The following is a 25,798-nucleotide window of genomic DNA, read 5'->3' as shown; positions in this document are numbered from 1 at the left end:
CTTTTTTGGCAGCTGCAGCACACTGCTGGCTCATATTGAAGTGATTGTCTACTAAGACTCCGAGATCCCTCTCACAGTTACTACTATTGAACAAGGTACCACCTATACTATACCTATGCATTTGATTTTTCCTGCCTAAATGTAGAACCTTACTTTTTTCACCATTGAATTTCATTTTGTTAGATAGTGCCCAGTGTTCGAGTCTGTCCAGATCCTTCTGTATCTTAAGCCTATCTTCTGGAGTATTGGCTATTCCTGCCAGCTTGGTGTCGTCTGCAAATTTGATGAGTTCCCCATCTATCCCCTCATCCAAATCATTAATGAAGATATTGAAGAGCACTGGGCCCAGAACAGAACCCTGGGGCACTCCACTACACACTTCCTTCCATGTACAGTAGATGCGGTTCCATTGAGGACCACACGCTGAGTACGGCCTGTCAGCCAGCTACGAATCCATCTGGTGGTAATGCTATCTAACCCACATTTTTCTATCTTATCAAGTAGTAGGTTGTGATCTACTTTATCAAATGCATTACTGAAGTCCAAGTAAATTATATCTACAGCATTCCTCTGGTCCACCAGTTTTGTCACTTGGTCAAAGAATGTAATAAGATTTGTCTGGCATGATCTGTTTTTGACAAACTCATGTTGACTTTTAGTGATGACTTTGTTTGCATCAAGGTGTTTGCTGATTTGTTGTTTGATTATCTTTTCCAGAATCTTCCCAGGTATTGAGGTCAGGCTGATAGGTCTGTAGTTTTAATATGTTTTAATGCAGAATTTAGTGATGTAGATAGATAGATAGATAGATAGATAGATAGATAGATAGATAGATAGATAGATGATAGATAGATAGATAGATAGATAGATAGATAGATAGATAGATAGATAGATAGATAGATAGATATGCAATCTTTCATTTTCTTTTTCTAGGTTTAACACACTATCTGCTATTAAGCCTCTGGCAACTAAGTCATGTTACTTCTCTCTTTCTTTCTATGCCCCAAACATTATAGCAGTACTGTATTAGTGTATGAATACTTTTAAGAAGCCTGATGTCTAGTCCAATAGATCAATAAAATGAATGCTTAAATCCCTCCACTTAAATAGGATAGATTATCTTACTGACTAGAATATCATAAAAATGAGAAGACATGACTTAGGAGATTGAATGATGGACAACTTAAAAAAATGAAGTGTTTGCTGTCATTAATGAAATGTTCATGCATAGATGATTTTTATTTATTTCATTTTATATCACCTCAATTCACATTCTACCACACTCCAATTCATGGCAATTACAGGCTATTGGGGAGTATACAGCCTATAGTCTTTAACCATGTCTACACAGGATTTATTTACACATTCTTGAAGCTGAAGAGAAACTGCTAGAATTTTTGCTGGATATGTAAGGTTCCACACATCTGTAAAAAAATATTGGAATTGATTCCTTAAGTGTGATATAACAAATGCATATATTGGTTCTGCTGGGTGCCTTTGGTAAGAGTAGTGATAGTCTGATTTATTTACTAGACAACTCAATTCACATGGAAAATCAATTCAGTGTTACCACAGATATACCTTAGCCTAGCTATGTTAAAGCAATTTACAGAAAAAAAGACATTGTGTTGGACAATACATGTGTTATATTATGCTCAGAACTACAGATTCTGGATTTACAGCAGCTGTGAGATGACATTGAAATTATGCTATGGTTTTTTGTGTCACATTGGCTGTTAGCCCTCTGCTTAATGCCAGGACATTTTGAAATCATTGTATGGGTAGGGATGGTTTTGCTGTAAATATAATACAGTTGTTATGAGGTTCACACATTGTACCAAGCCACTGAGTAGTTTTGACTTGGTTTGATGTATCAAACAATTGAATATAGTTTATAACCATAACTTAGGACTTAAAAAAGATAGTGAAAGCTAAATATGTCTTAGCAAGGCATGCAAAACCCAATAATAATAAGAGTTAGGGTTGGAGCTCTCCATGACATGTATTATATTTATCTCCAGGCAATTTAAAATAAAAAAATAAGAAATATATTAAACCACAAATGATAACCTCACTGATCTTGAAAAGTTGAATTAAAGATTAGGATCTTTTTAGAATTTCTAAAGGTGGAGAGAGCAGGGTCTAAAGACAACTCCTCTGGGAGGATATTCCTTTTTTTAATGTTTATTGATTTTCTAATTTTGCATTTAAGTATTTAAAAGCAACGTGGCGGCTGAGTTAATCGATAATTCAGTAACATACAAGTATCTTTAGTACAAGTCTCAAACTATCACGTTAGATATTTCCTCTCTTTTCCTCTTTGTATTTACTCATGTTTAAACTAATACAATTCTCATTATATCAATTAAATAAAAATAACATTCTTACATTTATTTATAATTTTTAGCTTATACATATCCTGGTTATTTTAACATTCAGTCTTTATAAACAATCAATGTCCTAATTAGTTTTTCAGTTTTTAGTTTCCCATTAATATTTAAATTTAACATTTAATATTTTTAATTTCCAAATTTTAAGTAATCCAAGTTCTCTTTGTCATAATTCATCACAAAGTCTAATATTCAGGATACATTTCTTATCTATTTGAATATATTCTATTTCTCACCATCTGACATCATCTAATTAATAATATGGTATAACATTCTTATTTTCTATTGATTTCCAAATGTCTTAAATTTAGTAACCAAAGTTTCTCTTGTTTCAACATCAAATACTTTCTCTCTTTTTCTCTTAATGTCTTCTATCTCATTTTGAAGCTAGTACAGTTCTTATTATATCAGCTAAGTAAAAACATGTTTATTACATTTATCAATATTTTTAGCTTATATATCTCTTAATTACTTCTACATTCAACCTTTATAAACAAATCAATATTCAAATTTAACTTTTAATATTTATACTTCCTGGTTTTAAATAACCAAAGTTTTCTTTATCTCAATTCATAACACAATCTAGTAGTCAAAGTACACATCATGTCTATTTGAGTATATTCTATTTTAATCCTCACTAATAAGTCAAAACCCCAATTTTCTTCAGCCTTATTCTAGCTTTCTTTCTTTGCCAACTCGCCTTCCATATCCATTCTTTTAAATCATCAAATAGATCTCCCTCTGTTATTATATATATTGTTTGAGATAAAAGAGGCCATCCAGTCACCATTTTCTTGGAAGGGCTAACAAATTGTCTATTTTTCCATCTCAACGTAGTTGTCCTGAAATGTTTATCTTCCCTTCAGTTTCTTGATCCTCAGGTTTCTTCTGGTTTATATAAAAAGTCTTTTCCATTTTCAGTGTTATCAGTCCCTTTTCTGGGTTTTGTGTTTACTCTGTTTGTTGATCAGTTGAATCTTCTTTTCTAATATTTAATTGTCCTACTTCTTCTATTATATTCTGTGTAGTTGATTCTTTAGTTATAATCAAAGTTTAGTTTTGTATATCTAGGCTGACATCTTGTTCTTTTCTGTAGCTTCTTATTTCATCAGTAGCTGTAAGAATAGTTTCATAAATTGCTTTCAACATAAAGAGAATCACTTCTTGATCTTCCTCCATATTCACTTAGTGGTGTGTTAAAATAAAAGTTTTGCAATAAGAGAATGAAAATAATTTTGTTACTGAGTATAGAACACAGCTGAGCTTCTAACAGCTGATATCTGCCAAGGTTGGAAATTTCTTATCTATAGCCTGGGCTTCAAGCCAAGTGTCTTTTACACAATAACAATTTGTAATATCAGGTTTAGCCACAAGATGTTGCCCATACCGTTTAAGAAAAGTTCAATTAAAATCAGGTTATTCTTTCAGCATTTTAAACTCCCCGGGATAGTCAGTGGCTGCTGTTTTTAATAGGGTGGGATAGAATTTCCTTTCCCTCTCTCCATAGGGGGAAAAATACTTTGGGAAGCTTATACAGGTATTAAAAATAGTTAGGATTAAAGAGAGGTTCAGATCTCACCCTCTCTCATCCATGCTGCTTTATAGGTGCCTGGTGGTAAGTTTGACTTGGGTTGTTTGCAGCCTACTGACGGGCCATATTTCTATGGCCTGTCTTTTAACTGACAATTTGGAGGGCTGACCCAGATTGAGCAGATGGGCTACTGTCCTCCCGTGATCAAGTGGGGATCCCCTTTTTGCTTGTTGCCCCTACAGGGTGACTTTCAACCCTTTCCAGGGTCCCCCGGTGGTGTGAAATCAGATGTGGAAGATGGAGCTCGCCTTCCAAACATCCGCAGTGCCTGTGGCAGCAAACCAGAAGTCCTCTGGGAGGATATTTCTTATTGATAAGGTTGACATTTGAGTACAGCTCCGATAATCCCTACAAACTGATTGCCCTTCCTGGTAGAGTTCCTGGGAGTTTGAGTTCAACAATATTTGGAGGATAAATAGTTTCTCCTTCCTCCAATAAAGTTTGATTTTGACTAGAGATGCTAGCACAGTTCCCTTTAAAAAAAAGTTCTTAGTTTGTTCCAGTTATGTATAAAGCCTAAACCTGGCTCAGAATGGAGCAAGTAGGGGTGACTCTAACTCACAATAAGACAGATACAACTAATTTGCCCAGTCTCTTTTTAAAACTTCTGCCATATGCTTTTCAGGAATCATTGTATTGAAAGGACAGTACACGTACTGGAAACAGTGAATAGCATTTAGAATAATACAGTACATCTGATGTTTGTTCATATAATGTCGTGGAAGTGAACATATTGAATTGAGGGTGCATACTCAAATCAGGATAATGAATGCAATAATGTATTGCAATCTTCTGAATGCCTGAAAAAATGGAAATAATGGAAAGAGAGGTGATTGTCATGTCTTTACTATAGTCAACACCTAGAAAATGTTAATTAGATGTTTATATTCATTTTTTACTATAATAATTTCTCATTCTTATCCAAGTCTGCTTTTGCAGTAATACTGCATGTGATGATACTGTCTTGAAAAAAAAATTATTTTACCTTTCTTTATATATCAAATTTCCTACTTCTCCCTTTTCCAATCCTTTCTCTTCCTTCCTTGTTTTTACAGTATGTTATATTCCAATGACTTGTTTTGTTTAAAGACAATAATCTCTCAGATATATTAGTTTTTACTTAGATGTATTGTCTGCTTCTCACACTGATTTATTCTTGCTGTCATTCATTATTTAGCTTTGGGTTTTTCTTCTCCCCATCTTTGTTCTTGTAAGCACTTGGTCTTCTTCAGTCTATTTTGCTCTTACTTATTGATGGATAAATGGTTGGTGATGTCTCTTTCCTTCCATATGAGTAGATTAGACAATGTCACTAGAGAGATCAAAGATGAAGAGAGTGGAGGAAGGACTGAAATAAATTGTGCTGAAATAAGGCTACTGGGAGCCTATATTCTTCATAGGAAGACCTCACAGAGTTATTGTCAGTGGTTTCTTCTTGGTTTCAGAAGTGGACTGGGAATTACTATTCTCAGTTAATTTATGCAGAATAGATAAAGGGGGGGGGGGTTGTCAGCTAACTTATAGCACATCTCATAGACCAGGAATGTAGACCAGCATCCTTTACCCCTGAGGGTATAATAACAGAATTTGAGATTCTTTTCCACTGAGGCTGGAGGAATTATTGCTACTGGTGGGCCTTCATGAATATCTACTGATATACTTTGGACAACACAGGAACACAGGTTGGATTTGACATCAACAGACAGGACAGTGCTGTTTATGATATTTACAAACTTCAAGGCTCTACTTAATTTCAGACATTAAGATATGATGTTATCATCATCATAATAAAAAAAATAGGTTCATGTAGGATGGCTGAGAAATGCTCTATGAATAAGTCGGGTCATCTTGTTAGGATAGGTATGCATCAGCTGACTTGAAATGAGATTAACTACAAATGTAGGTATTTTGTTTTCCAGTACCCTGTTAAGTTGAGGGACCAATTCTTCATTAGCTTCTTGGCATTGCACATTCAAAGTACTGGCTTTTCTGTAGATGTAGGCCTCATCCACTTGCCACACGGCATACTAGCAAGAAGATACTTATAATCTTGGCCAATAGTATTTCAATAAAATTAACATTTCATTGAGAAAATGTTCTTCTAGCAAGGGGAGAGATAGGGCGTGGGAGAGCCCATAAAGTGTTTTCAGTGTTACACTGTAGACATTCAAGGTAAGATCAGACTACTTGTTGTAATACAGAAGGACACCTACGTGTCCCCTAAAATACTTTTTAATTTTACATCCCTCCCCAGTACCTTTGTGTTCATTAGAATGGGCTAAGTTGTCAAGAAGAAAAAGGAAGGCATAAGGAACAACCAGAAGATCTTCAGCAGTCTGAAGAGATTCTTGGGAGCCAAGAAAGTACATCACCCAATTCCAGGTTGGGTCCAGTTTCTGAGCAGAAAAAAAAGAATATAAAGAAAAAAGTAAAAGAAATAACTTTATAAGACTAGAGTGCCAGGCAAATAAGAATGGATTTTAATGAGCAACAGCAGAGGGCAGAAGAATAGCATCAAGTAAAGCAGAATCAAAGTCAGCAGTCTGAATGGGAGAACTAGATAATACTAGATACACATGGTTTCACTGAAATTAGCCATAGTCACGTATAATGACAAAACAATAATGCCCATCAGCATAAATATTAACAGAGGAATAAGGGGCTAAAAGAAGGGAACTAGATTCTACAAATTCTAATGCAGCATATATTGCCTAAACAAAAAACACATTTCCCATTTGATGCAAGATCCATTTTTTTAAGAAAAACAAATTCAGAATTGCAATATATGCTGAATATCAGGATGAAGGAGGAGTTCAGCAGAAGTTTAAATAAACAATCATGAATGGGAAAACATCGATACAGGAGAAGGGGTAAAAGAAGGAGAGAACAATAGGTGACAATTCAGGAGGGTCACTTCTAATTTGCTCAGCTGCGGCGGATTCAAGAGTCAGGCAAGGCAAGGTAAGAAGAAAGAGAGCCACTATAGCATGGGGAAGAGAAGCAAGAAGAACCAATTGCAGTTCAGAGGGTTTGCCCACTAAAAAGGCAGCAGCATAAACAGTGGAAAAGGAGCTGCAAATGGGTCCAGTTTGTATCTGCAAATTACGCGTCCTTAAGTCAGATCCAGTAGATCAGACATGTCAAACACAAGGCCCGGGGGGCCAGATCCGGCCCGCAAAGTGGTTTCATGTGGCCCGCGAAGCCATCCTGGAAACAGTGAGGGAACGGCCCCCACTGCCTTGGCCCTGGCCCAGAGACCCTCCTTCTGCCAGAGACCCTCAGATCTGTCCCACTCCTGCCCAGGCCCCCCCTAGGCACCCTTGATGCCAACGATGTAGAGCTGGCCACGCCCACCCAGTAGGCCATACACACTCTAGCCATGCCCACCCAGTAGGCCACGCCCACCCAGGCCACACCCACCCGGCCCCCGAGGGCAACCGCAATGCTGATGCGACCCTCAATGAAATTGAGTTTGACACCCCTGCAGTAGATTATTACTTTCAAAAGAGCCACAAGCATTGTTTTGGTTTGCCTCGGGGAGATATCATAGTACCACAATTCAGCAGAGCATTCACAGAGATCCACTGCTCCATCTTGATATAAAATATGAAGATGGCTGCTTCAACTGGCAGATATTCCTCCCAAATATAGTGCTGCTTCTGCACATGCTTTGCACATGCATAGAAGTTACATTAGTGAAATATGCAGCTACAACCCACTGGTTAGAGCAGGAGTCCCCAGTCTGTGGACCAATACTGTGGCATGCCAGCAATCGGTCTGCACAAACAAGGAAAACCCCATCCACAAGATGCAGGCAGCACAGAAAACCATGTCCCTTCCGGTTCACGGAAAAACCTCTCTCCTTGTATCCGGTCCCTGGTGCCCAAAAGGCTGGGGACCTCTGGGTTAGAGGAACAGTAATAGCAATAGCAGTTAGACCAATTTACAGTGTTTCATAGCCCTCTTTAAGTAGTTTACAGAGTCAACATATTGTCCCCAACAATCTGGATTCTCATTTTACCAATCTCGGAAGGATGGAAGGCTGAGCCAACCTGGAGCCAGTTGGGTTTGGACTCTTGGTAGTCGGCAGAGTTAGCCTGCAATATTGAATTCTAACCACTGAGCCACCACAGCTTATATGTTATGTTATGACACATGACTCCATTTTGCTTTTAGAAGTATTTCAAAGGGATATTTATTTATTTATTTATTTATTTAGTTATATTTATATACCACCCTATTCCCTGAGGACTCAGGGCGGTTTACAGGGAATTAAAAATCCAAAATACAAAAATTAAGAACCAAATTAAAAAATATTAAATTGACCCTGTACTCAATTAAAAAGAACCCCAAATTAAAAATTTCTCCTCAGTCTGGGCCCGAGAGCTCGAAGAGCCAGGTCTTCAGGCCCCGGCGGAATGATCGGAGGTCGGGGGCAGTTCTCAGCTCCACCGGCAGCTGGTTCCAGAGGGCAGGCGCTCCCACCGAGAAGGCCCTATCCCTGGGTGTCACTGGGCGAAGGGCGTTTGATGCCGGCAGCAGGTGTTCCCTCAGATATCCTGGACCCAGGCCATGTAGGGCTTTATAGGTGATAACCAGCACCTTGAATTTGGCTTGAATCTGTGTTGAAGCAAAGCCTGTTGAAAGATCTGCACATTTGCCATGGTTGCATTTATATCCCACCTTCAGTCTGAAATAGATGTCTGGTTAATGGGTGATGAGGACTGTCTTCTATTGCTGAAACCACACTTTTTACTTCTTGGACTAGGGTGCCAGAAAAAGACTAGGGTCCCATCTCTAGGAAGAGGACAGAAGCTATTTTGACCATTTCCAAAGCAGAAGATGTCACAGTGTGGAGAAATGTACTCTGGATTCCCAAGGGGGAGAGGCTGTATTCCAGAGAGCAAAGAGACTGTGCAGCTTGGAAAGTTTAGTCAGCAAGAAGAGGGTTAAAACAGCTTCATTCAAACAATTTTTAGTTATATCTAAAGTTATGCAAATAGTTGCTTATAGACAAAATCTAGCAAGATTCTATCTATAGATAAAGAAATAATTAGAAGTAACCCCACTTGTCATTGTTAAGGCTTGATATCACAACTTCTTTTGTCCTACTACAATCAATCAATCAAACAAACAAACAATAAAGAAGCAATTTATTTTTATTTATTTTAATTCCATTTATATCCCGCCCTTCTCCGAAGACTCAGGGCGGCTTACAAGCTTAGCAGTAGCCTTCATTCTATGTATATGCCTGCTTATTAGGGCTTTCGCCCCCCCCCCCCAAGCGGCATTATTACAAAGTCAGCTTATTGCCCCCAACAATCTTGGTCCTCATTTTACCTACCTCGGAAGGATGGAAGGCTGAGTCAACCTTGAGCCTGGTGGGATGCGAACCTGCACTAATTGCAGGCAGCTGGTGTTACTTAAGCAGGCATTAGCCCACTGCTCCACCAAGGCTCTTAAAGAAGCAATGCCAAACATTTGAGCTCCTTGCATATTCCCAGCCACAGGGCACATTCAGAGTGTAAAAATTACTATAGATCTATCCAGGAAATACTAGAAAAACATAATGTAAAGCCATCTGAGGAGATGGTTTGCAAATATAGCTAAATCAATAAATTATCCTAAAGAATTCTTCCCAATAAAGTCCATTCAAGTTGAAATTTATAGAACCTGTACAGTATCAGGTCATTACTAATACCCACAAGTATTCTTCTGCATCAAAAACAATAACAAATTAACCAAAGGATAACAATTTGCTGCTGATTAGTAAGACCTTAAATGTATTGCCTCATCTGGCTAATAGTAGGGCTGGTCATACCTGAGCCTTTGATTGCTTTGGGAAATGACTTGAATTCTTTCCATTGATTTGTTAGTCAATCAGAGGATAGCTCATCTATCTTTAGTTTCTCCTGATTTAATAGGTGTGTAAAGTATATTTCAGGTTATATTCAAGTCTGGAAAATTGGTATCTTCGCTGATGTACCTAAAATGCTAGTTTCTGTAGTCCTAGAGGTCTTGAAACAGATGCTTCTCCATTATTCTTAGCAGTGCTTTTTTTGTAAAAGAAAAAGGTGACTTCTATCCAAAAAAGGTGCTGGAACTCCGTTCTGAGCGTTCTATGAGAAAAAAAGCCCTGATTCTTAGTGAAAGAAGGTGTTTTCCATTTCATTGTTGATCACTGAGGACAAAGAAATGGTGGGAATGAAATAACAGTAAAGAGCTATTTTCATGAATGTACTATTTCTGAAATGTGGTCTAGAAGGGTTTACCAGTAGATACAATAAAGATGCTTCCATTGGGCATGCAATCATTGGTGGCTGTTTGCTAGTATCTTTGCCAAAGCAAGGCAATTTTGAATTTACTAACTTGTCTCCTGATGAGAATCACACAAAGCCTTCCAGAAAATATGTAATTATTTTGGATTGCTTTTAAGTGCATAAGTGGGTCAAGGCAACACTACCTTTTTTAATTTTTGTGGATTCCCCAATGAGATTATCTACAAATTTGTTAGAAGAAGATCAGATGAAATTTTGTATGACCTGCTGAGAGGCAAGTATTATGGGAGTTTGGTCATTGCCAACTTTACAATCCAAACATCATGAGGAATTAAAAGAAACTTGTTATAAATAATGGTACAGCTAACATGTATAATTTTTTTCTTTCCTTATGTCACAGTTTAACATTTCTCGAGTACAAATAAAATGCATTAGCTGAAAATAAACTTACCGTATATAACTCTATCTTTGAAGATCATACCTTTTTCTAGATGTAAGTTCTTTTTTAATTTTGATTCACCATCAGAATAAAGGTATTAATTACATTTGCTTGTAGCGTGAAGCTACACGTAAATGAAATGTGTGAAATTTCATTTCATCTCTAATCTGGTTATTTTAGGGATTTTAGATTCAGGAATTCTAACACCAAGTAAAAAAAATGGAAGGCCACTTTTTTCAAGAGTTAAACAATGCTTTTTTTTAGTATATATACTTAAAACATTTTTAAAATGAATAATATTCATTATTGGCATGATAGTACATCTGATTTTTATACTGCTGATAGATCTAGCAGCTTCCATTACTGAAGCCTGTCATCTTCCCACTCCCCTTTCTTAGCAAGAGTGTTTGTTGAAGGCAGGCTGAAACTAGCACATCAAGAATTTAGCAAGCTGCTGATTTGAAAAATAAAACATCAAAGGATCTAACAAAATGGAAATCGATTTTAAAACAAACCAAGTCCTAACTAAACAAGGACTTTGTTCACAAGTCAGTGAAACACCCAAACCATGTAACTGCTGGCAGAACTGACCTGAACATTAGAAACTAAAATACTTACCAGAGCAACAAGAGTAGGCTGTGCGGTCTGGGCTGGCAAACCACAGATGATCACAAGGTGGCAGCAAAGATATATACTTTGGGTATTTTTTGCTGCCAACTGGTGGACATTTGACAAATCAGATCTGACAGCCATATTTTTTTTTTTACTGAAGAGTAGCATAGTATCCCTGGATAAACTTGTAGCTAGAACAAGCTTGAGAGAGTGGTGCACTCACCAAGACAGAGTAGCCGTAACTCTAGTGTGAAAATTATATAGAGGGAATAGTTCACTGTTTTTCGGGAAAGGGTAAGACTAGATAACCCTGAGACTTGAGTCCAGACTAACACATTCACTCCTGCCACAACTCCATTGGAGTTTAATAACTTGTTGCCTAGACCATGACTGTCATGTGTGTTTGCTTCTGAACTGATTATTCTTCCCTGTGTTTTCCTGACAATAAATAATGCTTGGTGGAATTTGGCTTGGCTTTATATTACTTCAAAGTCTAGATACGGTAACTTGGAATGCTATGTTTGCTGGAACATAGTAATACATCCAGGCCAGGAAGTTTAGAGGAGCTTGGGTGTTGTTCATTGCAAGAGATGACACTGATCCACAAAAAAAATCATTGCCTAAAGATGATTTCTGATTTCAAGGCCTGTCCTCCCAATGGCCTCAGCCACTGTAATATTATTACTGCTACTATTATCACTATTATTGAAATATGTACGTGCTTTTCACTTTCATGTCCTTTTCCCTGTCACTCTGTTACAGTTTTCAATTTTAAAATTCAGGAAGGACCATTGAAATTAATCACTGGGAAAAACTGTTCATATTTAGTTCTTTAACCTTTGCTAATTAGCCAGAATCGTGGCTTGAGCAAGTTTCACCCAAAGCCTTCACCTATTGGAATGCAACATATCCAATGACTGTTCCATATTAACAAGATAGACTTTTGACTTGCCCTTAACCTACTGAGGACAAAAAGCTCAAAAGTAACTAATGCTAATAAGACACCTCACAAGTTTAAATGAGATGCAGATACAGGATTCTTTGGGACTGCTGAACAGCAGTACTGTCTGAATTAAAACTATATATGCATTATCACATATGAAATGTAAACATATAGGTGCAGGGGATAGCAGTTGCCAAGGCATAGAGTAAGTTGTGATGTGTATGTCTATGGGAAAATAATATGCCAATTTCAGGGTTCAAGCATGGCCAAGGAATCTAAATTTTCCACCATCTGCTTTGTTACCTTGCCCCAAATCTCTTTTTTCACCTTCAAATTATTCCTGGAATGAAAGTTCTGAAAATTTGAAATCACATTGTAAGGCAAACTTACCAGATCTGGATGCCTTCTAGATGAGAGGATCAGTTCCCTAAATTCTTAGCAATACTGGCAGTCCTCAACTCATAGCCATTTGCTTGGCGATTGAGTTATAATGGCATTGAAAAGTGTGACTTATGACTGGCCCTGGCACTTATGACTGTTGCAGCATCCCCATAGTCACATGATCAAAATTTGGCAGTTGGCGTGCATTTACAACAGCTGCAACCTCCCAGGGTTATGCAATCACCATTCACAACCTTTACAGCTAGCTTCCAGCAAGCAAAGTCAGTGGAGGAAGCTGGAAGCACTTAAGAACCACAGTGATTTGCTTAACATCTGTGGCAAAAACGGACCTAAAATCAGGCATGATTCTGGTCATAAGTCAAGGACTACCTATAGCTGTGCTTGGTGGAGCAGTGGGCTAATGCCTCCTTAAGTAACACCAGCTGCCTGCAATTAGTGCAGGTTCGCGTCCCACCAGGCTCAAGGTTGACTCAGCCTTCCATCCTTCCGAGGTAGGTAAAATGAGGACCCAGATTGTTGGGGGCAATAAGCTGACTTTGTAATAATTATTATTATTATTAATTTTATTTGTATACCGCCCTTCTCCCGAAGGACTCAGGGCGGTGAACAGGGCAATACATATTAAAAAAACAAGATACAAAAATTAAAAAACGATTAAACAAATGCCCATGAATAAGTTAACACACATTAAAATAGATTAAAACAGATTAATAAAACCCAATCCCATCCCATCAGGCCAGGCCAGCTTGTTCAAAAAGGTAGGTTTTGAGATCGCGCCGGAAGGCCCTAATAAGCAGGCATATACATAGAATGAAGGCTATTGCTAAGCACATTGATTTGTGCTTAGATTGTAAGCCGCCCTGAGTCTTCGGAGAATATATATAATATATATATATATATTGAAAGTTGAACCCCACTCATCTGGAGAGCTGCCAGCTGTTCTAAGGCTAAGTAAAATGAACATCACCGATCAAGCACTTTAAAATGCATACGTTTTTGTTTTATCATCATCCACTTTTGGGAGGGCAGTTGTGGAAAGTGATAAACATAACAGCATAATGAAAAAGTATCTTACATGGATGTGATTAGTAATGAATTGAATTTTTTAAAAAAATGTTCATACACAATGGGACAGCAGTATTAACTCTTCCTGTTTCTTCTCCAGCAGTCTCTGCTAGGCTCCTGAAGGTGCTTCTCTTATTACTGAAAGCATAATCTGTGAAATGGGAAATTAAAATCACCCCTGTGAGCTTATTTTCCAGAAAACCCCTTCCTATTTTTATGCTTTGTCTCTTTCTACCTACTTCTGGGTTAACATTCATAGGAATAACTTGCTAAATGCTAAATACAATTTTCATTGTAAAAGCGGACGATACCCAAGCTAGCTTCTGGTCTCAATTAGGAATCCCTCATTTCTGTTAACAAACCTAGTGGAGCACGGCAGGTTCTACTCTGGCAGTAGTGCAAAATAAATAGAAATATTCGGTTTCAAATTGCTGCAAGCAAATTTAATCCATTTTCAAACTAGGTGTCCTTTGTCCAGCTAACGTCAAAGGATAAAGCAAAGTCTGTGCAAGTAATGTAGAGGCAAGGAAAAATAGGTTAATTTTGGAGCAGTAGAGTTCTGCATGTGTGGTGCGGTGCATGCATGTGCGGTGCATGCACAGCATATATATTTACTCATTTGTTAGATCAGGATGTCTGCAGCTATGAGGACGAAAAGCGTTTGAGTTAGTTAGTGCTCTTCTAACATTCACCTACCCCCTGCCAGCTGTTGGCTCACACGGAATAACTATGGATGATTATTTTTATCATTGCAAGAGATAGAGTAGGCTTTCTTTTGAGTTATTTTTCAGCCTTAGGTCCTGACTCCTCATCAACTTTTCTCTTCCATTCCTTCTCTGTTGGCACCATCTACCACTGAAAAAGGGAACACACTGTCTTTTGGTTTTAATCTTTCGAGGAGTGGAGAATGGGAGAATTTTTCTCCAATACAGTGGTTCAATTTTTCCTTTGTGAAAACTTCCCTGGTTGTCTTTTTACTGTTCTTTTACTTTTCTGCCTTTGATTTTATTCCTGTTGTGTCCTCTCCTAGTTGAATATGGAGGTGGATGTGTTTTGGACATTCCCATTCTCTCCTTGACTTTCTTCTTCCCTTTTTGTTGCAATTTCTTCTATTCACATTCTTGGAGTCGCGATTGTTTAGGTGATTTTGTTCCCATTTATGAATATTGCAATGAGGGCTCTAAATTTCATTGGAAGAGTGTTCATAGGACCCAGGGGATATTTATTGGCTCATGTTTGTTTGTTTCACTTTGATTTCTGCAATAATCTCCTGGTACATGTTCCCAATTCCGCTTCACATCACTGATCCTATTCTAGAACTGTTCTGAATTTTTTGTACTATTCCCATGCTTTGTTACAATGCAGGGTTGTTTTTTCTCCCCACCAGATTCCTACTTAAATCAGAACTCAATTCAAACATCTAGTAGTTGTATTTAGACAACCCCTCCCCTGAATTTGTGTGCAGGTATTTTTGCCTACAATCCTATCAGGTTTTTTTAAATGTTCCTCTATGTAGGTTCTCATTTCTGTTTTCTGGTCCAGCATCATGATGTGCAAACCTCACCATTCTGGAACCTATTCTCATCATTCTGAAATTCTTTCCTTTCCTTTCCTTTCCTTTCCTTTCCTTTCCTTTCCTTTCCTTTCCTTTCCTTTCCTTTCCTTTCCTTTCCTTTCCTTTCCTTTCCTTTCCTTTCCTTTCCTTTCCTTTCCTTTCCCTTCCTTCCTTCCTTCCATCCTTCCTTCCTTCCTTCCTTCCTTCCTTCCTTCCTTCCTTCCTTCCTTCCTTCCTTCCTTCCTTCCTTCCTTCCTTCCCTGTTAAAATCTGATGGCCTTTACAAGAGTTTAAAGATCTTTTCATTTGTTTTATTAGTAAGTAAGTATAGGCTTGGTCATTGTACTGTAATTACATTCATTTCTTGTTTGTGTTCTGTACTGATGAAATATTGCAATATTGTCAGGTGTTTCTTTAAGTACAAATGGTTGTTGGGTTTATAAAGTAATATTTGATTTATTGCATCAATTGCAAGTTGTGAACAAATTGTATGGCATGAAACCACAAAATTTGTAATTATTTGTTGTTGTTTGATCTATGTCATGCCTTAAATGTGGCTTCCTTGTGACTTCAGTTCCAGAAAACCTCCCCACTTTTTGGACAAACCTGGCTGTCATATCCTTCTGTTGCTGTACAAGAAGTAAAATTGTTTGTGCAGTCACGCTCATATGATTTTTCACTTAGTGACCACTTTGCTTAACAAGCAAATGGTTGATCCCAATTGTGTTTGCTAAATAAGAACTACCTGTACATGTGGTAATGGCAGGTTGTCATCACCTGCCATTGGTAAAAATATACGGAGAAACAGCTGTTTTTGTTCATGATGCATCACTACAGATGTCCCTGCTAGATAGGTAGACCTTGTGAAAAAAATAGCTCTGGTCCTTCAAAATACCAGAGAGAGGGGGGGATTATTGCTCAGTCTTGGGGAAGGAGAAAAAACAAGAACAGTCTGTCTTGACTAAGGACCAGTGAAGTGGACTGATATTCAAGATTCCATTCATATACCTTACAGCAATAAAATAGCGTTCCATGAATCCATGGCTTGTTTTGTCTTTGATCTTGCTTTGCTTGAAGATTTGACATATATCTAGAAAAAGAGAAAAGCAACATGTGTGGTGTTGGAAAGGGCAGGAACATTATTCCTCCCTTTTTACAAAGAAGTTCTGCTCTTTTTGTTAGCTACCACCAAAGCATCATTTTTCCCCCTCCAAGCTACTTAAGGCTGTAAACAAATAGACAGCTGCTGAATATGCTCCCTTTCCAGATGTGGTTGATCCTCTCTCCCTAGAACAGAAGGCTGTGTATTTCAAGTCTCTTGTTACTCTATGTGTTTTCTTGCCATTTTTCTCCCATAATGCCCCCTAATTATTCTCTATAATGTCCTCAATAGAGTCGATAGAGCTGAAAAAAGAGAAGAAAATCTCACAAGGAGAGAAAAACTAGAACTATTTTTTACTAACAATGCCCAAGTAACTGTGAGAGTTACTTTCGTCCCCCTGGAGAAATTTGGTGAAATAATCCTTCAAGTTTCTCAGTGCTAAAATTGAATGCAGAATTTTGAGAGACCATTTCCACAAAGCTTGAGAGGATATTACTCCCTCCAGGCTAAGCAGCATAAGAAACAGTAGTAAGATCATGTGAAGATTTTTTTGAGTGCCTCATTTTTAAGGTTTCCAGTACATAACTTTATACAATGGATAAGACTGTTTAGATAGTCATGGATCATAGATTCAAAGTGGAGTAAAATGAAGAACTCATTAAAATAATTTTGAAAATGAAATGGAATATCTCAAAAGCTAATGTGCTGGGTTGTAATATGGCTTTTTTAATGCAGCAACTTTCTTGTCTCAGCATCACAAACACGGAGCGAAGAAGGGATTTTTTTAAATTTCCATTATCATGAAAGACAGTACACATAGTCCTAAAGTTATGATGGCAATTGGTACAGGTATTCCCACTGCTTAGTGGTATGGTCATAAAATATGATCATCACACAACCACATTGCTTAACAATGGCAATCTTGCCAGTCTCAGTTGCCATCAAACCCTAGGACCATGTGGGTAATTAAGATGTTTGTGTGGCTGTAATGTGGGAAGAGGTAGGATTTCCAGCCAAGCAGACTGGTGGCTGATTTACTACAGGCTGGGGTTGGGTGCCAAGGATGGGTGCTAGAGAGCATGAGCAGGAAGTGCTAGGGAGTATGGGCAGATACCATGGGAACATGTTATGAAGCACATAGACAGGAAGCTGCATGCTCTACTCCACTGGGAAAAGAAAGAGCTACAGCTGGGATCATGAGTCCTCCATGCCACAAGCATTGCCAGCTGGTGAGAATCTCCCACCAGGCACCTCTCCCAGTGGTGGAATTCAGCTGGTTCACACCAGTTCAGCAGAACCAGTGGTTAATTTTTCGTTGCCCAGGTCCAGAACGGGCTTCCAGAAGCGGCATCCACACAGAGAACCAGTTGTTCACATATTTGAATCCCACCACTGATGTCTCCCACACATGACCAAAGTCCACGGAAGCAATTCCTGATAGCTACTTGGCTGAGAACTTCCCAAGCAACAAGGTGGCCAGAGATGGAAGCGGTGGTAGGAGCAGGAGCACATGTGAAAGAGTGGTCATAAATGTGGGGTGGCCCAGACTGTGATTACATGACCCTGGCAGTTGTCATGACAGCTAGCACGTTGAGGACTGGTCACCAAGGACTCCTTGGTGGAGCAGTGGGCTAATGCCTCCTTAAGTAACACCAGCTGCCTGCAATTAGTGCAGGTTCGCATCCCACCAGGCTCAAGGTTGACTCAGCCTTCCATCCTTCCGAGGTAGGTAAAATGAGGACCCAGATTGTTGGGGGCAATAAGCTGACTTTGTAATAATGCCGCTTGGGGTGTGTGTGAAAGCCCTAATAAGCAGGCATATACATAGAATGAAGGCTACTGCTAAGCTTGTAAGCCGGCCTGAGTCTTCGGAGAAGGGCGGGATATAAATGGAATTAAAATAAATAAATAAAAAATAAATAAATTTTTCAGTGCTGCCACAGTTTTGATTGGTTGCTGAATAACTGGGCATAACTTGAAAACTACCTGTATTGATAATCCTGCACAACACTTCTATTAGGTTGAACATTATCACAAATTCTGAAAGTCTGAAAATCAGGAGAAAATCTGATTTCTGAAAAAAATTCAAAGTTTCATTGAGAATCAGCTGATTTTTAATTTTTATTTATTAAGTTGATAACATTCAGGAGGGGTGGTGGTGGTTCCTTAATCTTCTATTTATTTTTAAAAGGCTCTGGTTGTCACAGAAGTGCAGGGACCTTTACAGAAATTCTTGTACATTAACATTTCCTGGAATGTCTATGTGATTGTGCAAAGTGAGATTATCATGTGGGTATTCCAAGAAGTGATGAACCCACAGGGGAAGCTTATATTTCATTGCCATATGCTATGGCCAAAGCTACAGTACAAAACCGGGAACTGTCCTATCATAGCAAATCCTAGCACAGTAAAGCAAAACAGTTTCTCGAAGAAGCAGCCATGTTTACAGAAGACCTATAGGTAGATCAGAAATCATCAGTGCTTACAGAAGTGCAGTTTTTAGAGTAAATTATCATGTGGATAATTTGCAAAATTGCAAATAATAGTAATAAATAGCGGAATGACATACAGGTGGAATAGAATGTGTTTGAATGAATAGAATGAAAATGGACAGAATTGTCCATTCTCAACTCCAAAATTGTTTTAGTATTGAAGAATGGTAGGATCAAGGTTTCTACCGCGCCTATGGTAGTTTTACATCTTGAATTTATACGGCAAACACAATACAAAGAAAATATAAAAGGGAAAGGAAAAATAGGAAAAAAAAGAAAAAAGAAAAAGAAAACATTTTTGGCTTCTGCCCCTTTTTATATCAATTAATTGCCCTTTTACTCTTTCCCCCTCCTTCTTTAACCCTTTTAAATCCATAAATCATCAGTTCTGTCTGTTCTTATCTTAGCAAAAAAAATTATATAAGTCTTCTAGTTCTTTAAAAAAAAATCTTAATCACCTTTGCCCTGACCTGACGTTATATATCAATGCAGTCCAAAAGTTTAAAAAATAAGCAAGTCCCCTGAATGATTTGTTCAACTTCCATATGCTAATGGCCAGAAGGCCTACCATGAACAATTTATCAAATGAATTGAATTTATGAAATTCATAATGCATTTCAATGCAACTTACTAAAATCTCTATATTAGAAATTCACATTTAGCTATGACAGATTAGTATGCTTCTTTCTCAGGTATAAATCTGAATTTGTGCATTCAGAGATGGAGAACTATTTTGCTCTCATACATGTTCGCTAAAGCAATGTCATTAATATTAGTTACAAATATGAAGCGGGAATTTTCATTACTTTAAGACTGCTGCAAGTAAAAAAAAATAATAATGAGAATGAGCAGAGCATGAAAAATAATAGGAAGTTGACTCCAGAGAAATAGCTAAGAATTTGTTAATTTGTTTTGCCCTTAATCCCGGATCCAGTTTAGCTAGATCATCGCATGCATTTAATTATATTTTGATAGGAATGGAGATTATTAAAATAATGAAAGAATATCAGTGAACATTGTTGCAAATACCTTTTTCCTTTTGTGGTCCAAGATAAAGGTTTTATATAAAGTAGCATCTTAACAATGGTCTGGTCTCTTTGGGGGGATTTTCCCTTGAGATAGATGAGAGCGGAGATGGAATTGCTGAAGGGGGAATTGCCTCCCACAATTTTATTTTATTTTTTTTCTTTTTCATTTATAATGTCCACATATTTCATTTTAACAACAGAGTGCTTGGTTTAAAACCCAGCCACAAAGAGGGAGAAAAGGTAATGAAACAGACTGGCACTGGGAATAGCACTTGATGGCCTTTCTCAATTCTTTACAGTAGTTAAACTATTATTCTAAAAATTGATTCCGGTTCTGCCTTCATATAGCAGTAATCCTCACTAACCTGACCCTCTCCACATGTTTTTAACTATAACTATTAACTATTTCATGGAAATGAAAACTTCTCGGGGAAAAAAAATCCTTGCACCAGAAGGCAGGATCAGAACTGATGGTTTTCAAATGACAAGAAAACAAGTTCAGGTTGGACAACAGACAGCCACATAAAGTGATGTGTTCTCTTTTGATGGATCTCTTCTCACAGGAAGGGATGGTCTTCAATCAGGGATGCTGTGTTGGGTCCTCCACTGAGCAGGGAGTTGGATGAGATGAAGTTGAAAGAACCTCTCAGTTCTATGACTCTAAGATGCCCATTTGGAGGAACTACAGACAAAGAGGTAGGAAGTCTAATGAAGGGACGAGAGAGCCAGAGGATAGTCAAACAATAGAGCTGTAGCTCAGAGGACACAAGCTTGGCCAGTACCTTGCATGCTATCTGACCTCATTCCCAACCTTCAAGTGCTCATTTGAAAGACTCAGCAAGAAATAAAAGGCAAAGGTAAAGGTTCCTCCGCACATGCGTGCTAGTCGTTTACAACTCTAGGGGATGGTACTCATCTCCGTTTCAAAGCCGAAGAGCCAGCGCTTGTCCGAGGACATCTCCGTGGTCATGTGGCCGGCATGACTAGATGCCAAAGGCGCACGGAATGCTGTTACCTTCCCACTGTAGTGGTCCCTATTTTTCTACTTGCATTTTTACGTGCTTTTGAACTGCTAGGTTGGCAGAAGCTGGGATGAGTAACAGGTGCTCACTCTGTTATGCGACACTTGAGATTCGACCCGCCAAACTGCTGATCTTCTAATTGACAAGCTCAGTGTCCTAACCCACTGAGCCACCACGTCCCTTCAGCAAGAAATAGATGTGCTTAATTATGTGTTCACATTTTGGACTTCTAGAAGTGCTGTGACTGCTAAAGAGACATGTACAGTATATTCAGTAGATTATCCAGTAGGCCTTTAGGTGACAAGCATATACTATATAAACCTTTTGGAATCATGACATAAACAACAGATTATTGTTCAAAGTCAAAGCCAGCTAGAAATGATTCTTCTGTCTTTACATGAACTGGACCAACCAAAGTGTTTTGTATTTCATTTCTGCAGAGCCATTTTGATCCATTCTGTGCAGAAGTTTCTTAACCAAGCAGGGGGCGGATTTCTGTATGTGTTGTGAATTAACCAATGTTGGGATCAAATAAGTTTGGATAAAAGTTGTCAGATTTCACTTGGGTGGGCACAATTCACTGCATTCTTTTCAGATTCTAAAAACATATCATGTTGCTATATTTAAGAATTATTACTGCTATCATCTTTTGCAATTCAGACATATAATGAGCTGTTTTACCTGACAAAAATAAAATCAATTGCCTTTATTCCTCTTGATTGATATCAGATGGATGGACCTTTACTGCTCGAGAAAGATAGTTATCTTCACTTTTATTTTTATCTAGAATGCATGTTCTATAATGTACAGTTGCTACAAACCTTACAGTTGCATCTAATGGGAAAAGACATGTGGTTGGAAATTTCTAAAAAGGTAACCTTCAGGCAAGATAGAATAGAAGTTCAGCACAGTTACAGAATCTAAAGTTAATGCATTCCTGCCTCTGATTCAGAATCAGAATAGAGATGGAAGGGACCTTAGAGATCTTCTAGTCCAGCCCCCTGCTCAAGTAGGAGATCCTATACCATTTCAGACAAGTCATTGTCCAGCTTCCAGTGATGAAGCACCCACAACGTCTGAAGGCAAGCTGTTCCCCTGGTTAATTGTCCTTGCTGTTAGGAAGTTAGGAAGTCTGGTTTGATAGGCTAGTTTGTGGAAATTTAAAAGAATATAGAACATAGAATAACAAGGTTGGAAGAGACCTTAGTCCAAACCCTTGCTCAAGCAGGAGACCTTATATCATTCCAGGCAAAAGTTGTCCAATCTCTTCTTGAAGACAATGGCAAGCCTCTTGTACCAAGAGAACTACAGTATATATACAGATTAATGAAGTTAACATGAATTAAGCTTCACTCAAAGGATAATTAACATTTCAAAAAGTAGAAGCTCTCTATTCCAAGCCTGTCCAGCATTTGAATTGTGGGCTATACAGTATTTCTCCCCATATAAAATCAGGCAGAAACAGCAAGTTTGCAAGCTACTCTACATGACTTGTATATTGTGGATAGCTTGTGTTCATGGTTCAAAAGGCTCTTTGCTTATAATTTTCCTTTCTTTTTTACCCTAGTGTTCAAGTTCTCAGAGGGCTTTGTGTATAGTACCTGTATCCCAAGCTCACTTAGAAATCTGGGTTTTCATGGTATTTTCCACTTTGAGACTCTGTAGCCATCAATGTTTGGAAAAAAAAAATCCTGAATCTCAACCCCATCCAGAAGAAAATGTGTGGAGAAAATCAATTTAGAAATAATTTTATTCACACACTCCCTGTGAACTCCTTGAATGAACAACTTGACCTGCCAATAGCTGAAAGAAACCATGTAGCAGAGATAAACACAAGGTAGTGAAGATAATTTAAACTGTCAGCCTAATAATTGACAGACAAGCTGAAACTGATAAGACTGCATTTCTCTCAAAGATTAATAAACAAGACAAATACTTTAAGATATAGCACTTTTGGGAACACATACAAAGAGGGCACCCCAAAGCACACATGGAAGGAAGAACTGTAAGATTACATAGAGTTATCTCCCCACCAGAGCTGCACACTTAGCAAAAGATAAACACTTCAACATTCCCTGTAAATGTTCCCTATCTCAAAACCCCAAACTATAGCCTACCTTCAACTGCAGTCTCTTAGCACTCAAATGAATGTCTTCCTCTTCAAGCAGCAGGTCCACTGTCATTCTTATGTAACTCATGCACAGAAGTGGACCAGAATTTCTTCTAACAAAGACAACGGATTTATGAGGTATAGAATACACAGCGTCACCAGGTATTTTACAGGTCTTTTAGTCCACTATACTAATTCATCATTACATAAGCTGCTTTTGAGAGGGCAGAATTTAACCTTTTCACTGAATTATTTGATCTAACATTAAATAAACCGATACTTGATCATCAGCACTTTTTCATATTGGATCACTCGATTCTGGTGAGAAAAGTTGTGTTCCTAATAATTATTTTATTTGGCAGCTTTAGACAGCAAGGGCACCAATATCTGGATTTGACTTATTTAAGAGCAGCTATAACAGCCAGGCACTTACCTGGGTATAGCTTGCCAACCTTGGATCTGCATTTTTGGGTCTTGTTTCTTGTTCTGCTTTCTAAGTCTTTTTTTTTTATTGAAAAGTTTTAAAATACAATTTTCCTTTAAAAAAAGCCCCCCTTCCCCCTCCCTCCTCCCCCCTACCTCCCCCCCTCCCTCCCTCCCTCCTCCCCCCCTACCTCCCCCCCTCCCCCCCTCCCCCCCCGACTTCCCAGAGCTGAATACAAGGTATATATATAAAAAGAAAAAAAGAAAAGCAAACATAAGCAACCATGTACTAACAACTATAAATTCTAAAATCCATCACTCTCTAGCTTATATAGGATAAAACAAACCTTAGCAATATTAAATATATATAAAAAACTAAAATAAAAAAACACTTTCTAGCTTATATATGATAAAACAAACCTTAATAATATTAAATATACATTAAAAACAAGAAAAAAAACCCCAAAATAGAAAGAGAAAAAAAAAACAGAAAAAAAAGGGAAAAAAGAATTATTCAAATACTATATAATACTTCTCAACCCTATACTTGTCCTAAATAGACTCCATCCATTTTGTCCATTCCATGATATAACGTTCTTACAACTAATCTTTCAAATTAACCAAAATCTTCGCCACCTCAACCAAATCAGAAAACTTTAAAGTCCACTCTTCTGTAATCGGCCATTCCTCTTCCAGTACCACATCTATAATTATTCCATACAATAAAAAAAAGATTGCGAACAAAACTTTAACCTCCATTTAGAAATCTTCTATATATTCCACCAAACTTTAGTCCAAAAAAACTCACCCTTTCCTGAAAACCACCACATATAAAAAATATATTGCGTCTACACCCAGATCTTTTCCCACCTCCCATCCTTGACTATGAATACGTCGTAGAAATTCCATAGACTTCTGCAAATCCTGCTATTTTCTCTTCTTAGAACGTTTTGCAGCAGCACGTGTCACCCTCTGTTCTATAGAATCATCCGACGAAGTTGTATCTTGATCTCCTCCAACACCGTTGTCTTCTATCTGACCACCTTCGACCTCTTGATGCACTCCTTCTCCAGATCCCTTTTCAGCTTCCAGAAGTGTTAATGGCGTTGCATTTAAAACATTATTATAGAAATCACGCGCTTGCATCACAGTAACCAGACGGTACCTTTTACCTTCGTGCGTCACCATCAACCCAACTGGCATCTCCCATCTGAACCTTATATCTCGTTGCTTGAGCTCTTGCACAAGAAATGTAAAATCCTTCCTTCTCCTTAAAATCTTTGGAGGAATTTCTTTTAAGACCAAAACTTCTTGATTAGCAATCACAACTTTAGTATCATAAGCAGCTCGTATAACTTCATCTCTAGTTTCCCTTTTTGCAAAATATACCACCACATCTCTAGGCAACTTTCTCTGTCTAGCAATCCATGAATTCACACGAAACACTTTATCCATGCCTCCTTTTATTTCAGATGCTGGCTGTTTCAACACTACTTCAAAAGCCTCAGAAACCAGCTGCTTTAGATCTTCCTTGGTATTCTCCTTTAAACCTCTAACTCTAATGGCAAACTGCATCTGGTAATATTGAGCAAGACTCAGTTCTTTTTCCACTTTATCTTCATTCTCCAATACTTTTGCTTCTAATATAGCATTCTTTTGAGTCAAATCTTCTAGCTTTTCCTCCAATTCTTCCACACAGCGAGCCACTTTACACACTGAAGACAAGATGTCTGCCTTCATCACTCTGAACTTCTGTTCCATCCTCTCCTCCATTCTCTCCTCCAATTTCTCCAATTTCTCCTCCATCTGTACAAATCTATCATTAATTGAGTCCAAAATTACCTGGGTGTGTTTTTCAAGAGCATCTTGTAAGTCCTTTGATGTCAATACATCAGGAGGATGCAGCGCCTGCAGTAATGATTGTTGCACAGGAGAAGTTCCAGCACTCCGAAGAGTTTTAGGGGGTGGTTTAGTCGCCATCTTTTACCAAATGTGACGCACTTTCACTTCAGATTTATAATCCAAAAAAGTCCATCAAGCTGGAGAGTAAAATATAATAATCCTCTTCACCTTTTCCTCTTGTATCGCTCTGCCTGCTCCTTTAATCCATAGTCATTCCTTCAGGCAGGGGTGGTCGCAGACGCCTGGCTCTGCTCCAAGAAATCAGGAGCAGAGGCGCCGGCCAGCTGGGAGCAGCCCAGGCTACGGGGGAGTTCAATCCTTCAGCCGCCCAAGCCATAAGCTCAGGCGGCCCTGGAGAACTCTACCCCTACCTGGGAGCTCGCCCCCTCCTCTTCTCCAGAGGAGGGGGCTTCAAATTCACCCGAACAGCTGATCGGCGCTGTT

This window comes from Vipera ursinii (genome assembly GCF_947247035.1).
Source record: "Vipera ursinii genome assembly, chromosome: 1".
Classification (NCBI taxonomy): Eukaryota; Metazoa; Chordata; class Lepidosauria; order Squamata; family Viperidae; genus Vipera; species Vipera ursinii.
Note: the sequence above shows the minus strand (reverse complement) of the source record.